We start from the raw sequence: 16,532 nt of genomic DNA, 5'->3' as shown, positions 1-16,532 counted from the left end.
TACCATGTCAAAGATTGTATTTTGTGTTTACACTTGTTTCCCCCCATCACACATACAGCTATCCATGGTGTATGTGTGATTTTATAGAAACATAAGCTGCCTTACATTGAGTCAGACCAATGGTCCATTTAGCTCAATGTCTCTCCAGCTGTTGTTGGACTACAACTCCCATCATCTCTGACCACTGGTCCTGCTAGCTAGGGATGAGGAGCGTTGTAGTCCAACCACAGCTGGGGATCTAAGTTTGAGAAACACTGATCTACACAGACTGGCAGCAGCTCTCGGCCAGGGAGTTTTTATAATCCTACCTGGATATGCCAAGGATTGAACCTGGGACCAAAGCTCTACCCCTGAGTGATGGCCCTATGGTTCAGCAACACACAGCAAGGTAGCACAGCATTGATGAGCAATGGATGTTTTTTTCATAGTGATGTCCGTATCTTTTACCTACAATATCAGAAGGTGCATGCTTCTGAATGTCAGCTGCTGGGAATCACAAGTGGTTCACGTCCTGCCTATGAGCTTCCCATGGCCATCTGGTTGGCCACCGGGACAACAGGATTCTGGGCAAGGTGGACCTTTGGCCTGATCCAGCATGTATGTTGTTAGTCCATTTTGGAATGGAAGCCAAACGCTGCCAGTCACAGCTAGCAGGGAAAGGCATGCTTAAACTAACCAGAGATTAAACTCAATCTATTCTCTGAATCATCCCAGTGTGCTTCACACAATATGGTTTGCTAGTTATTATTTTACCTGTCCACGGGCAATGCCTCTTAAACATTCCTAATCTTAAATTAGTGCCACTTTACTAATGGCATAAGAAGGGCAGGATTGACTGCTATCTTCACATTTACGGTTCCACAACTTGCCCTCCAATGGTCCTATTTCAGACAGGACTGCCATGTTTTTCAGAGTGCCGGCCCCAGGGAAAACGCCAACCTCCAAATGTCCCAGTTGTCAGGATGCATTTGTCTCTCCTTCCCTCCCTCCTCCCTTTCTACCTCAGCGTTTGCATTGTAAATGTCTGTGGTAGCTAAAACTGAATCCCAGCATAAGCACCATCGCAGGCGAGCTGCCTAGGAAGGTGGAATGTCTTGCACGTATTTTAGGAACCTAATTAGTTATGGAGATACTGAAGTATCATTGTCACCTAACTGGTAGGGGGTTTTTTGTTAGAGGCAAACGGTAGCAGTTGGCAGATCGGGGTGGGGCACCTTGCTTCCCTGCTTCCCAGCATGGAGGTGATTGCCAGTAACTGAGGGCCTTACCCCTTTCCCTCTAGGTAACCAGCAGTGATGTGCAGTGTTGGGAAGCCAGGTGAGCAGTGCTACCCACCTTGCCGGCCACTGCTGGTATGAGTAGGTGGGGAAAGCCATTAGGACAGCGATGGAGCATTTGCTTTGCATGCAGAAGGTCCCAAGTCCAACCCCCAACATCTCCAAACGTGGCTGGAAATGTCCCCTGTCTGAAACCCTGCAGTGCCACTGCTGGCTAGTGTAGGCATTTCTGAGCTAGATTGACCGATGGTGTGACTCCAGCATCTTTCCTATTTTTCTTCCCCATAAAGTACAGGCAACTCCCAATTTACCTGGGGGTTACATTCCAAGGCACGGCACGTTGAAGTGAAATTGCGTATATTTGAAACACCATTGAAAAAGCCTGAAAAAGCCCCATTTTGTCCCCTGCCCATCCCGTCCCTTTCTGTGATGTTTTTGGGTTGCTTCCTGGTTCGGCACGATGCGTGCACGGTCATGCACTTATTGGACACGCCTCAAACAGTTGCTGCCTGTCCTGCAGTACTTTCTGGTGTACTCAAGAACTAGCCTCTTTTATTCTGAGTCACTCAACAGGTCACAAAATAAAATGTTAAAGTTCTGTTACACTTTGCAGTGTCTCTCAGATGCCTGTCAAGTGCAGAATCGCTTGCTTCCAGGGCTTTAATTGGAACTCGCCAGAACTCGGTTCCGGCACCTCTCAGGTGGGCACCGTTGCCACGGAGGTGTTCACAGTGAGTTCTGGCACCTCTTTTTCTAGAAAAATAGCACTGCTTGCCTCCAGTAAATGTAAAACTGCATACTACAGTGGTACCTCTGGATGCGAATGGGATCCGTTCCGGAGCCCTGTTTGCATCCTGAAGTGAACGCAACCCGCATTTGCACGTGCGCAGGTCGCAATTTGCAGCTTCCATGTGTGCGCGTGACGTCATTTTTAATGTCTGCACACGCACGAGTGGCAAAACCTGGAAGTAACGCATTCCATTACTTCCAGGTCGCCATGGAGCGTAACCTGAAAACACTCAACCTGAAGCATATTTAACCCAAGGTATGACTGTACAGTGGTACCTCGGGTTACATACGCTTCAGGTTACATACGCTTCAGGTTACAGACTCCGCTAACCCAGAAATAGTGCTTCAGATTAAGAACTTTACCTCAGGATGAGAACAGAAATTGTGCTCCGGCGGCGCAGCAGCAGCAGGAGGAGGCCCCATTAGCTAAAGTGGTGCTTCAGGTTAAGAACAGTTTCAGGTTAAGTACGGACCTCCAGAATGAATTAAGTTCTTAACCCGAGGTACCACTGTATTTATTTTGAATTATCGGGGGATAGCTCAATTGGTAGAACGTAAGACTCTTAATCCTAGGGTCATGAGTTTGAGCCCCACATTGGGCAAAAGATTCCTGCATTGCAGGGGGTTGGATTTGATGTCCTTCACAGTCCCTTCCAACTCTGTGACTTGTTTCCAAATGGAGGCATTTCCTGAGTTTTATCAAATGAATGGATGTCGGCTCTGTCATGGGATTTTACCCTGATAGGTAAATGGATCCTTCAGGTTCAGAAGCAGTATACCTTGGGATGGTAGTGGGGTGGAAAGTGGGAGAAGGCCTCCTTCCTTCCTGCCCTGCTGCAGGCATCCCAGAGTCCTCTGGCTTGCTGCAGTTGGGAACTGGATGCTAGACCGGGCCAACCTTCGGCTTCTTGCCACATTTGAACATTTCACCTCAGCCATCGATGCGAAGGTGGGAGATGCTGCAGACCAAACAAATCTTTCCACCAGGTAGGAGGCCACCTAAGTGCCTTGATGCAGGCAGGTGTTTGTAACCACCTTAGCACTCACAGATTTTATTTATTTGGGCATGGCACAGACTATCAAAATTTATCTTCCAAATGAGGGATGTAATTATATTTTGATAAAGATCCGGCAATCCAGGGAGAATGAAAAGTTAAGGGTTGCTGGGATACCAATGACTCTCGCTTACGAGGAGGTGGCTGTGTGTGGAATACTAATAGGCTGGGGTTGCCCAGCCTTCCTTATCTAGACTTTTCCAATAGTGTTTGATAACGCGAGCAATCGAGTGCTGTTATTCTGGCAGAGTGATTAAAGATACGACTTGTCTTTTATGAATGAAAAGGTGACATGCGCAACATGGAAAGCAAAGATACGTCCTGCCATTTGATATATTGTGAGCATTCAAGGGTTTGGCATTATAAATTGTGCCTGTATTATTGAGGCTGCAGAAATAAACGTGTGTGTGTGTGTGTGTGTGTGTGTGTGTGTGTGAGAGAGAGATTTCATGCTTCTGGTTTCCAGGGTGTGGCACAATGCTTAAATTCTGGAAACACACAGAAGAATAAGGATGAGCAAAGGACAAATGAATTTATTCCTTCTTTGTATTTTCCTGCTTGTGGCCAGATACCATAGGCTACCACAGCCACCACAGCCGTTCGGTGGGGTGAGGCTGCGCCTGGCCACCTCCGCACTGATTTCTGACAAGATCTTGTGAGATCTCCCCTGAAATCAGTGCCAGTGCCAGCATCGCTTCTCTGCCATCACCACAGGCAGCAGCGGCCGGCACTTCCTGATTTGCCTCAAACAGCAAAATGGAATCATTGGCCCTGACCACAGCACATCTTATCATGATTAAATTTGTTACCCATCCTTCACTATCAGATGCATATGCCATAAAGAAGGAAGGGGGATCTCAGGCCCAGATGTGGCCCTTGGGACTTTCCTTAGGCCACACCCCTTCTCCTCAGGCCACGCCCATCACATGTCCTGCTTTGCACCCTCCCTGCCTGATTGCAATGTGCCCTTGAACTCCCATAATGCTTTGTGCTTGCCTGCAAGGAGACTAAAGAGGGGTGTGTCTGTAAAATTTATCTCAGTGCACAGAGGTAAAATTGGCATGAATTGCTCTGTCCATTTTTGCCTCTGATCCCACCCGCCACTGGCATGTCCCACCTCACAAGGTTGTCCAGAAGAGAAAGTGACTATTGGGCAGAAAGGGGTTCCCCATCCCCAACACAGGATGTATGGAATGCAAATCTTTGCTAAGTGGAGCAAGCGCTAACAAATTAATTTGTGGTCTGTGGTTATCAAGTCTGTTAATGAAAATTGAAAATCCATCACAAAGAAATGCCCAAAGAGTGAGAGCATTTTAGAAACGTATCCAATTTTGGGTTGCATAATTTAGGTTTCAGTCCTATGTACTTCTCCAATTGGGAGCAAGTCCCGTTGAAGACAGTGGGATGCACTGCTAAGTCAACATCCAAAGAACCAGGCCATGAATGTTGAAATAAAGAGAGATGGGGAGACAGAGGAAGAGTCACAAGGGACCCATCCTCTCACCCAAGTCAGGGTGAAGGGGAAAGGATGCCTTTCAGATGGATCAATTTGGTTCTTACTCCTATTTCTGATTCTCATTCCCACCAATTAAAACTTAATTTTAAAATCTCAGTTCCTCATTCCGGAAAGAGACATTCAAAATAGAGTTTTGGGGAGGGGAAGCAAATGTCCACAATTCAGTCTGCTCCCAAGCTTCCTGAGTCGACTAGGAACGTATAAAGTGGATTTCTAAGTGCATTTTGGAAGAGCACAGTGACAAACCTTCCTGCAACTGGGAGCCCTTCCTTATCAGGGTTCACAGTCCTAAGGAACTTCACCCATGTACCATAATTTAGACCTGGAGTGGCTAATGGGTGGCCTACAGACTGGGTCAGTGCTAGCCAAATCCTTTTTTGGCTACAAGTCTGTGATACAAGTTCACTAATCATTTCATTGTCTTTTTGCAATAGAGTATGGCAACTTTTGTAATGTGCTGTGCTTTGGGCTCTACTGCTCTAATAAATATATACCACTTAATGGTTCCATAGTTGTTAAAAATGACTGGGTGGTCTCCCTCTAATACTTAATGAACAACATCCTCATTATGAATCTCAGCCGACCATAATTGCTCTCCTAGTTGGCAGACTTAACAGAGATGCGAAGAAGTGTGATAAGTGCTGAACACAGATTGCCATGTGGTGGCAGTGCCTTCAATACAAAGTTCAGGAATAGAGATTGCTTGATGAAGCGCTCTGGAGTAGCTGAATGTCAAATGCTATTAATAATAGTAGTAGTAGTAGTAATAATAATAATAATAATAATAATAATAATAATAATAATAATAATAATATCATCTTGCCCAACTGGCTGGGTTTCCCCAGCCACTCAGGGCAGCTTACTGCATATATAAAGCATAGTAAATTATCAAACATTAAAAACTTCTCAATACAGGGCTGCCTTCTGATGTCTTCTAAAAGTTATGTAGTTCTTTATCTCCTTGACATCTGAAGGGAGGGTGTTCCACAGGGAGGACGCTACTACCGAGAAGGCCTTCTGCTGGTCCTCTGCCTGGTTCCCTTTAGGTAGTTAAGTAACTTTTGTAATTTATATATTGCAAGGATTTCTCAAAGGGAAAAACAAAACAAAACATTTTTTGCCACGCTGTATTGTTGCCAAATCTTGTGACTGTCTCTTCACGTGAAGTTTCCTGAAGAAAGATGATACGGGACACTTCTGAAAATGTAATATGACTGAACCCTAGAAACACATGGTAGAAGACCAACTGACTACCGTAGAGTCTAACAGAAGGTATTATACTCTTAGTTATGTATTAAAATAACGCATCAGAGTTCAGGTTTAGATGCAGGCAGTCTGCAAATATACGGCGCAGTCAACCTACAGCCATCCAAAACTTTTATCATCTTGCTGTATCTTCAGTGAATGCTCACAGCACTGAATGTATGCTAGAGCATTCTTGTATTTTGGACTGGCTGTGGATAGGGATGGAGGGACAAATCTATAAGTTTTGGTTTCTGCCAGTATCTCATTTTTCCACCCTTAATTTCAGCATCCTCCTTTTCACATTCATTTCTCCTGTTAGATGTTTTTTGTTATGGAATATTACCTAATAAATGAACATTCACAAGCTATTTTCCTCAATACAGGGTAGCTTTGTAAGTTCTTTTCACTACAACATGCATTTATGTGCACTATTTTGGTTAGAGAATTGCATCGCCAAATTTTGGGGGAGTTTGAATTTCAAAGGATAGCTGTGTCTCAGTTCGCAAGTTGAGTTGGGAATTTGCACATCAGTGCAAGTTTACAATGCAAGCAGAATGAATTCCTTCCCCTTACCTAGCTTTGGCTGTGAGGGAAAACATTCTGCAGAAGAAACAGGTGGAGTGTGTGAGTTGCATGTTTCTTTCCTTATTTTGTTGGTGTGTGTGCTTCCATTTCTCTGCTGCTTTAGAAGAAAGGTTCATTGGTGTAGGAGGCAAGCATCATATTTTGTAAGTCAACTAATTCCCAGCTAGTCTGCTTAGCCACAGAAGTAGAGCAACAATAGAAGGCTTTCTCTGTAGGCAGTTACCTTGTTATCCACTAGTAGTCCAATAAAACTGAAGAGAGCTCTGACACCGTGGTGACCTTGCTGAAATTCTTTTACAGCCTTTGCTTTGGGAAAGGCCTGTTTTGTTCCCTTGTTCCTTGTTTGTGCCAACATTTGTATTTGATCTCTTGCTGGTTGTCACTAGTAAGCCAGGACCTGAAAGAAGTTGCTTTCAATTCCTCTGCATGATCAAAGTCTCTTCGTGGAGTTTATGTGGGTTTCTTGCCTCTCTGTTACATAACAAAGCAAAAACCTGCCACTTAAAATGACAGCTTCAAATTTCTCAAGGAAGGAAGGGATGATGGGAAGGGATCACTCCAATCGCTTGAAGAATATAAAGAGGGCGGGAGTATACACACACACACACACACACACACACACACACACATGTGCTCTGGGGTTCATTTGCGCTGGCCTTTGCGAGGGAAAATGAAATGCTGCAGTTTTATGCATGCAAACCAGGAACCCTTCAACCGTCTTGGGAATTATGCCGGAGCTTTCCTATACTGGTGTGGTGGGTTTTTTCCCCCTTCTCCATTTTGCTTACTAAGTTGCTTCTCCAGACAGGTTTGCTTCTGCATGTATCAGGACCAAGCGCAGAGAGCGAGTATCGCAGCACATGCATTATTGATTGTTTCAAACATATATTAATAGATAAGCATGTTGCGGTACTTCTCAGTGTATTCTGTCACAGCGCATTAGAGCGGATGAGTTGCAGAGGGATTTGTTCTTTGCGGAATACAGTGTGTTTTTCAGATGGGAGATTCCCACCGGCACAGGAAGGCGTGTGTGTGTGTGTGTGTGTGTGTGTGTGTGTATCTATTGCACATGGACGCAATGCACATACAAGTAGACAATCCATTTTTATCCCTACTCCTCACTTGGAGGGAGGGATTAGAAGGGCAAATCCATTTAGGGAAACACCCTCCCATCTCTCTTCAGCCTCTCACTGCCTTTCTTTGCTACTCAGCACAGGCAAAGTGCTTCTGTGCTCCACTCCCCCAGCTTGAACCCTTTCCTCTGCGAAGCAATCTAGGTCACTAAGTAAAGGAGGAGGCGGGGGACGTGGAGAAAACAGAGAAAAGGAATTGGGTTATAGTGGAACTTTCTAGGAATGAAGCCTACGTACATCTCGGGGACAGGTGTTCTTTTGTACACAAAGCCTTTGGAACAGCTCAGGCTCATGGCAAGCTACTTGCAATGCCTAGATATTACATTCAGGCCACGTGACCTGGAAGTGTCTCCGGACAGTGCTGGCCCCCGGCCTCTTAAGTGAGATGGGAGCACAACCCTAGAGTCGGACACGACTGGCCCGTACGGGCAGGGGTACCTTTACCTTTTATACCTGAGTGAAGTGGTAGGGTGCACTCCACATCAGGATCCCTCATCATAGGGATCATAGGGCTAGAGAGCACCTCCTTTGCATTCAGAAGGTCTTAGGCTCAATCCCAGCCATCTTTAGTGACAAAGGTAGCAGATTCTGCAGGTAGCAGGTGATGTGGAAGACTGCTGCTTGAGACCTTGGAAAACCATCGTTAGGTAGAGTTGACAATACTGGACTATTCCCCAAACTTTTAGCCTTTTAGAAGGCTCTGTTGTAGAATTTGGCCCGAAGAGCCACACTCCCATGGATGCCATTATGATGCCATCATTTGGAGAGCCTCTGTGGAAGTATTTTCCCTACCTCCCCCTTCTGTCTGTGTCTTTTTCACCTTCCTCCTTCTGTGTAAGATCTACCCACTGCCAATGTTCCTGCGAGAGTACCTCTTCTGTTTTGCAACTGTATGTTGAACCCTTGCTAAAATGACAATGGGCCCTGCACATCAGTAAACCTGACCTCTCAGCTTTCTCCAAACTGCCCAAGTGAGGTCTGAAATCCTTCCCTGGCTTTGATTCTTTCTCCCTGCTACCATCCCACATCCTCCGGACTATCACAGGCCTCAGTCACATATTTCTGGCTTCTTTGTGTATAGGCTTCTTTGTTTGCTGTGAACGGATGGTCTCTACTCTCTCCAGTTCAGGTAATATTACTGAAATATGGCCCAAGAGGGGTAGGATGCATGAGCTCCATGTTTCTGTTGACAGTGATTTTGCACGAGTTAAGTGGAGGCCTCCATCTTCTCTTACTTGCGAGGTAGGATAGCAACAGCATTGGAGCAAACTGTTTTTCATAAGCTCATGTCAGGTTAAGCAGATCAAGACTTGGAAGTTCTTTTATTATACTTGTTTCTTCCCCTGTCCCTGTCCCTGCCCCAAAGAAAAAGAAAATATACTGAAGCAATACTGATGCATATGTATTTATTATAATGGGTCAAGTTTGAGTAACAAGGAGGGCCATGAGATGAATGTTTATCTATCAGTTGCAGGTTGTTGAGATTTCTCTACTGACATCTGCCTCTGTTTTCATGAAGCTACATGCCTGAGACTACCCACCTGAGATGTTTGGGTGGTATCCAACTGTTATATTCTGTATATACCCAGTGAAAGTAACCTAAGTTAGTCATGTCCATTCCTTTCAATGAGTCTGCTTCCACTCCTACACTGGTCCTACTCAATGATGAGTACAACTCTTTGTCTTGTTTTTGTTGATCATTTGTTTTGCTTTTCTTTTTTTTTACATGTATCTTTAATAATGCTAGTATGGTTTGTTACGAGTGTCAGACTAAAACTGAGAGGATCTAGGTTCAAATCCCAGAAACAGACACTCTTGGCCTAGCCTACTTCACAGGGCTGTTGTCAGAATGGGAGAGGAACCAAGCACACTGTCTTGAGCTCCCTCAAGGAAGGTAAAGGTAAAGGGACCCCTGACCATTAGGTCCAGTCGTGACCGACTCTGGGGTTGCGGTCCTCATCTTGCTTTATTGGCCAAAGGAGCCAGCGTACAGCTTCCGGGTCATGTGGCCAGCATGACTAAGCCACTTCTGGCAAACCAGAGCAGCGCACGGAAACGCTGTTTACCTTCCCGCCCGAGTGGTACCTATTTATCTACTTGCACTTTGACGTGCTTTCAAACTGCTAGGTTGGCAGGAGTAGGGACCAAGCAACGGGAGCTCACCCCGTCACGGGGATTCGAACCGCCCACCTTCTGATTAGCAAGTCCTGGGCTCTGTGGTTTAACCCACAGCGCCACAGGGTATAAATGAAACATTTAAAAAACAAAATTCAGTAATAATGTTTAACATGATTTTAAAACAAAAATATAACAATTTCTCACAGTTCAGTTTACCAAACGATGACAAAGGATATGTGAATAACGTAGTGTATAAACTCAACCTGGTTTTAATCCCTGGTAGCCTTCATACTATGGATATTTTTATTTTATTTTTAAAAAGGCATATTTGCAAATGTTCGCGCTTGGGTGGCTTTAAAACTTATTTATTTTTATCCAGAAAAAAATCTGAATGGCTTAATAAAAAAACAAAACCCATTTCAGTGATTTACATAAAATAACGATCAGCAATATACAGATAAAAGCAACAAAATGGCAAAACCCAATTATACATAATGAAACTATATGTCTGGGTAGGCATACTGGAATATCCATATTACAGTATAGTGAGGGTGCCTGCTTAATGTTAATAAGCAGGGAGCTCCAAAGCATAAGAGCTGCCATGCTAAATAATTTTTTTTTGACTCCTCACAGATGTGGAACACCATTACATGGCACTTGCAAAACTGCACGTTCTGCAGATTGAAGAGGTTGAGTAGGCAGGTATTTGTGCAGTATCTGCATATTTGGTCTGGTTTTTGAAAAAAACCCAGACCCTAATTAGTCACCTAGGAAAGAGCAAGAAGTGGCTGCACATATGGCAGCTTCCAGTATATCGGCGGTGGCCAACTTTTCAGAAGAGCTGAGCAGCCTAGGTGAATGGAATCGTAACTCATTTTGGACCCCCACAAGGGTGTTGAGGCCTGTTGAAAAACAGGCCCGCTAGAGCATCCTGCTTCTTGACAGGATAATTGAAGCATGTGGTTTTGTTGACCTTTAGTTATCAAAGATGGCCATTCCCAGAGCCATTAACATAAATAAAACACCCTTTCAGCAAGCGTTTCCAGATGCCACATAAAATGGCCCATAAGCTCAACTGATGTGAACAGCTGCTTTCTGTTCCAGCGCGCTTCGTCTGCTGCAGGACTCAGTGAGCTCTGGCTTGGAGCGCCCTTGGAATGGGCACTTCGAGGTGAGACATGAACGAATTCCAGAAGACCTTCGGAAGCTTCTGGAAAGTTATTTTGGCATGTCTAGCAGCTGCTATGTGTGTGCATTTATTACCAGGGGAGGCTGGTCCACAAGGGCAACTGGGGCACTGTGCCACCAACCACAGCCTGCTCTCAGCAAACCCTCATCTGCTTGCCTTCTTACAACCAGTCCAGGCCTTGGCTGCCTGCTTCCTCCATTTCAGCCTCAGGGTTGACCTTACAGAACTCAGCAGGAAGAAAGATGGGTGGAAAAACAGAAGTCATTGGCTCTGCCTTTCATTGGCTATGGCTCCTGTGGGCCCTCTTGCCTTGCACCTTACATCAGCCGCCACAGCTTATGACTAATAGTTCCCTATGACAAATTCTATATAATACTGCTAAAAATGATAATTACTAATAATATACAAGTATATGCTTGTTTGTATAGTTCTAAATGTTCTAAATGCTTAATATACATTATCCTCTTTCAGTCCTGGGAGGCCAGTCTTATATTACAGATGGGAGAACAGAAACAGGCCCAGTGCTGACTTAACACATTTCCTGGTCTCTTAACAAGATATTAGAATTTAACCCAAGAAAATCTTTAAGAAAAACTTTTTTTTTTTTACAAAACCCCCATAAGATATAGAATTGCCACTTACTCTGTACCCTCCCCTCTTCCCTTGCACATGATTTCCTACCCTCCTTCCCCTTTCAATATCATTTATTTTTATTTATTTCATAAAATTTATATACCCTTGGTTGGTTATAATAATAATAATAACAACCACCCTCAAAGTGGTTTGCCATAATCCACTGTAGTCTTGACACACTGGCTTTACAATGAGATGTGAAATCAGAATTTGAAGCTGTCTTATAACTCCTGATTAATGCCAGCTACGCCTGCCCAGTGCAGATGTAACTGATGAGCACCAAACCATGGTTTAGGGAATGCAAGCGCCCTGTGAGTTTGCACACTCCTCCCATAACCTTCCCATCCTCCCTGTTCCTTTCTCCATCCAGTTCAGTTTTTTAAATACTGACAATTAGAGCTGGTTATTTTTGCTAACTATAGTTAGTGCCGAGCCATAGTTTTAAAATCAAGTCGGAAGCAGGATTGCAAATTGTGATTTGGGTTACATATCAGGCTACTATGTAAACTACATCAGGCCACAGATACGGATTTAGATATGCTGGGGGGAAAAGAGAGTGGAGGGGGAATTGTGCAGGATAAAAGTAAGAAGGGGAGGAAGCTGCTTCATACTAAATCATACAGTTGGTCTCTCTAGCACATTGTTGTCAGCACTGACAGGTAGTGGCTCTGGAAGGTTTCAAACAGGAAACATTCCCAGCCCTGCTCGCAGATGTTCTTCATGCAAAGTACTGCCACTGAGCTGGGAACCACCCCCAAATATAGGGGGATCTTCTGATCTCTTAAATATGCTTAAGAGAGCAAGAGGCCATATTCAGTGCTACAGCTCTGCTGTCACAACAGTCTTAAATGAGCACAGCAGTTTCCTCTATCTGGCTATGCATCCTCAGAATCAGCTCCAAAGGGTTGGGGGACCCTCCAGAGCATATTTGGGGTGTGTGCAGGGGGGAGAGCAAATGGAAGACCCGTTGCACCAACAGAACTACATGTGTTGAGCTTCAGATGAAGCCCATTGCCTCTACACTGGGCCATGGCTGTTTGCCTAAAGCCACCCAACAAATTGGGAGGTTTACTTCTAAGCTCATTGATTTCCACCATTACACCAAACTAGTTCTACAGCACTTTTTATCTGCAAAGTGCTTTACCATGTGAGATTAGTCACTATTGTTCCCATTTTACTGAGGCTGGGAGATAAGTTCCTTTACTTGCCCAGGACCACAAAAATAAGTTATTGGCAGAATCTGAATCCAGAGGTCCAAGTCTTAATTTTCTAGGTAATGGATCACAGTGGATATTCCATGCTGCCTTGGCTCAAGAGGTTTAAGAGTGGCTTCTGCAGAATGAGAAGTGACTGCTCTGTTTAGCATGGTCATGCATGACAAGCAACAATGTGTATGCTTTGCCAGCATTATAGACTTTAACTTCCAAAATATGGCAGCAAAAGACACAAGCTCTTGCGAGGGGGGAATATCATTGAAGGCATTCTGGGCTATAAATAAAATGTACATCAGTCTTGGCACTTGCCTCCATGAAACATTTATGCACTAATATGCTTGATGTAGTTGGACGTGTTCCCAGCTTATCTTGTATCTGAGATGAACTGGTTCTGTCTTGAAATTAATTTTCTGTTTTTCTTACAATATTCTGTGGCAGTCAGTGCTAGAAACAAACAGTGCTCCTGTTGACTCATCATGCAGCTAGATGTGGAAGAATTGGTCCTCCCTCAGGTTCAGCTGAGGGCTTGTAGAGACATGGAAATACTTTTGACTTGGGGAACATGGGAAGCTGCCATAGAGAGAGTCAGAGCAGAGCCCCTTCTGAGAATTGTCTACAGGCTTGACAGGAGCTTTCTGCAGTTTCAGAGAAGGATCTTTCCCAGCCTTACCTGGAGCTGCCAAGGGGGATTGAAGCTGATACCTTTTGTGTGCAAAACAAGTGCTACACCCATCCCCTTTCTCTTGCAACAGGTTGAAGTTTGGGGACTGTTTTAAAAGGGGTTTCAAATTGTAAAAGAATACCTGTTTCCTTCCCATAATGTTCTATTGATTCCATGTATTTTTATTTAAAGAATGCACATGCCCCTTTCCAGAATTGGAGGACACGCTTTTAAAAATGAGACTCTTTTGCCTGCATTTCTTAAAGTATTGGTGCAGGATTGGGAGTTGCACCAACACTGCAGTATGGAGAAAGTTAGGACATTGGTTGCTTATGAATTATAATCTGTACAATTCCTAGTTCAGTGGCTTAGTAGATCTGAATGGAGCAGCCCAGGGAATTTGCTGCTTTTAATGAATAATATGTTAATTAGGAAGAATATTGCAACTGGTTGACTCTTCATAAGAGCAGGAAAGTGGCACTGAAGAAAAAAACCTGCCTGACCCACAGATTACGTCTGTAGGCTTTTAGATACCTTGGCACTGTATTATCCTGTTGTGACCAGGTGGGGAGTGTTTTGCTTCGAATTATCCCCCAGTTTTCTCACACATTTTTTTGTATGGGGGAGTGATTGATCTGAGCCAAATTTTGTGGAGTACTCTTGTCTACGAAAAACTTGTGTACTTGCATAACTACTCTTAGATTCTTTCTATTATAATCTAAGAATAAGAGATATTGTCTTTCTGATTTCTTAACCATGTTTGATTTGTTACCCTAAACTAGAGTGTAATCAGCCACAGTCCCCTGAGTTAGGATGTACAGTGATACCTTGGGTTCTTGAACTTAATCTGTTCCAGAAGTCTGTTCAACTCCTGAAACGTTTGAAAACCAAGGCACGGCTTCCGACTGGCGCAGGTGCCCTGGAAACAATAGCCAACAGCCGCATCAGACATTCGGCTTCCAAAAAATGTTCAAAAACCGGAACACTTACTTCTGGGTTTTTGGCGTTCAGGAGCTGATTTGTTCATCAACTAAACCATTTGAGAACCAAGGTTCCACTGTAATGGGAAAGTGTGATAGGTTTAAAATAAGGAAATAAAAGCTTCCAATATCCTATGGCATGAGAAAAAGGAGATATGAGGATGGAGCCACAACTTGTTCACAAATCAGAAAACCATGGTTTCAATTCCATCTGCACTGGGCCTATGCCTGCACTGCACTGGGACTTAACCCTTTCAAGGATGCATTTAAGACTTCCCAATTACAATGTGGCAACTTGACATTTTACATATCTGTCCTTTCCATCCCTTACCGCACTCCATCTGCTGGGGGGGAAAAAACGTCCCTGACTTTTAAATCATACACACACACACACACACACACACACACACACACACACAATTTTATTATTTATATACATTAAAATCTCCTCACTTGGGACGCTGGCTAGAATTCTTTTAAAACATATTCTCCATTTGGTAATTAAGGGTTGAGAAATTGTAAAAGAAGGAAAAGGGAAATGTGAGAGTCTAGGAAAGCAGACAGAGCCGTGGGGGTAACCCCTTGGATCTATCAAAATAAATAGAGCAGAAATCTTTCTTGCTGGCCTTTGTGTTGTTATTATTAGAACAAACACGCCTGAGTGAACTAAGCCATACTACCTTCAAGCATCCATACACAGCTTAGCTACAGTATTAAAAAAGAAGAAGAAGAAGAAAGCTGAGAGCAGAGGCTATGAATGATGGATGTTTATGATCAAGAGTGAAAAACTAGAAAATCTGCTCTTCTTCATGCTTGGGAATTGCATGTAATCATCAATTGCCATGTAATCAGAGAATGTGGGCCAGGGTACATGGCATAGCCACGGTATGTAGGCAGTTGTAAACCAGTCCATGTGGTGCCTGTCTTCATGTGACAAAGCTGTTCACATACATTGGCTATGTGCCCTGTACCCAGTGCTATTTTTCTAGAAAAAGAGGTGCCGGAGCTCACCATGAACTTCTTCCTTGTTCTCTTACAATGGCAATGGCGCCCATTTAAGAGGTGCCAGAACTGAGCTCTGATGGGCTCCAGCTGAAAAAAGGACTACCTGTATGTAGATAACTATCCATCAGTGACAGAAGCTGATGCATTTTAAGTGTAGGAAAGAAGGATGACAGTACAGTATAAAATATTTATATGCCACTTTTCATCCAAGGAATTCCAAGGTTAAAATACAAAAGATGCAGATTCTTAAAATCTCTTTATTTATTTAATTAAATTTCTATACCACTTGATTGGGGGAAAACCTCAAAGCAATTTACAAAGAGAATAAATTAAATTATCAATAATTACACTCAAAAGATAGAATCAGCAATAAACTAAGAACAGATTAATGCAAACAGCAACATTCTACATGTCTGGATAGGCTTGTTTAAACAAGTGTTTTTAGGCACACAAAAGGGTACAGAGAAGGCAGCAGCCTGGTGTCAATAGGCATTGAGTTCCAGAGGCGCTACTACACCAAGGTATTGTTTCTTAACATTGCTCCAGTTAATAGAATGGCAGGGTCACCTGCATTAGCCACTATTGACAGCAAGGGCACATTGGCTACTTTCAACACCCAATCCTGCAACTCCCATTTGCAGACTCCAGCATGCAGGATCTCTTTACAACTAGTTTCTCCTGGCAGCTTCTTCCTCCCACCAACTTCATTGCCTCTTTGTACCATACTATGCTCCTTCTCTTCCTTTGCCAGACTCTGCCAGTACCTGCATCTTGTAATCAGGAACCTGAAAGTGTTTGATTATGAAATACAGAGTGGTGGTTTTAACTGTGGTCAAAGATGGGGGATTTGAAGGTACAAGAAAAGAGAAAGAAAGGCTACTTCAAAGTTGGTGCATTATATATTTCAAGGCAACATAAGCTGTTCTTATAGTGCTACAGCCTTTTCTGTATTTAAAATATATTATTATTATTATTATTATTATTATTATTATTATTATTATTAAAGTGAAATAGGGCCATTTGCTGATGGTGCTTAGTAGACTCAAGTTATACCAGTGAATGTCAGAGACTTCCCATGTCACAAAACTTACTTTTGACATTTACACACGTGTGTCTTCATAAATGTCCTATA

At 43.5% G+C, this 16,532-nt stretch overlaps 1 protein-coding gene across 5 annotated transcripts in view; it reads left to right on the top strand.

Annotated features, from left to right (window-relative positions):
• Positions 1 to 16,532, top strand: part of NHS (NHS actin remodeling regulator) — a 235,937-nt gene that overhangs the window by 193,046 nt on the left and 26,359 nt on the right. The window lies entirely within an intron of this gene.

Source organism: Podarcis muralis, chromosome 4 (assembly GCF_964188315.1).
Source record: "Podarcis muralis chromosome 4, rPodMur119.hap1.1, whole genome shotgun sequence".
Lineage (NCBI taxonomy): Eukaryota > Metazoa > Chordata > Lepidosauria > Squamata > Lacertidae > Podarcis > Podarcis muralis.
The sequence above is the reverse complement of the archived record's forward strand: the minus strand, read 5'-3'. Positions and strand labels throughout refer to the sequence as shown.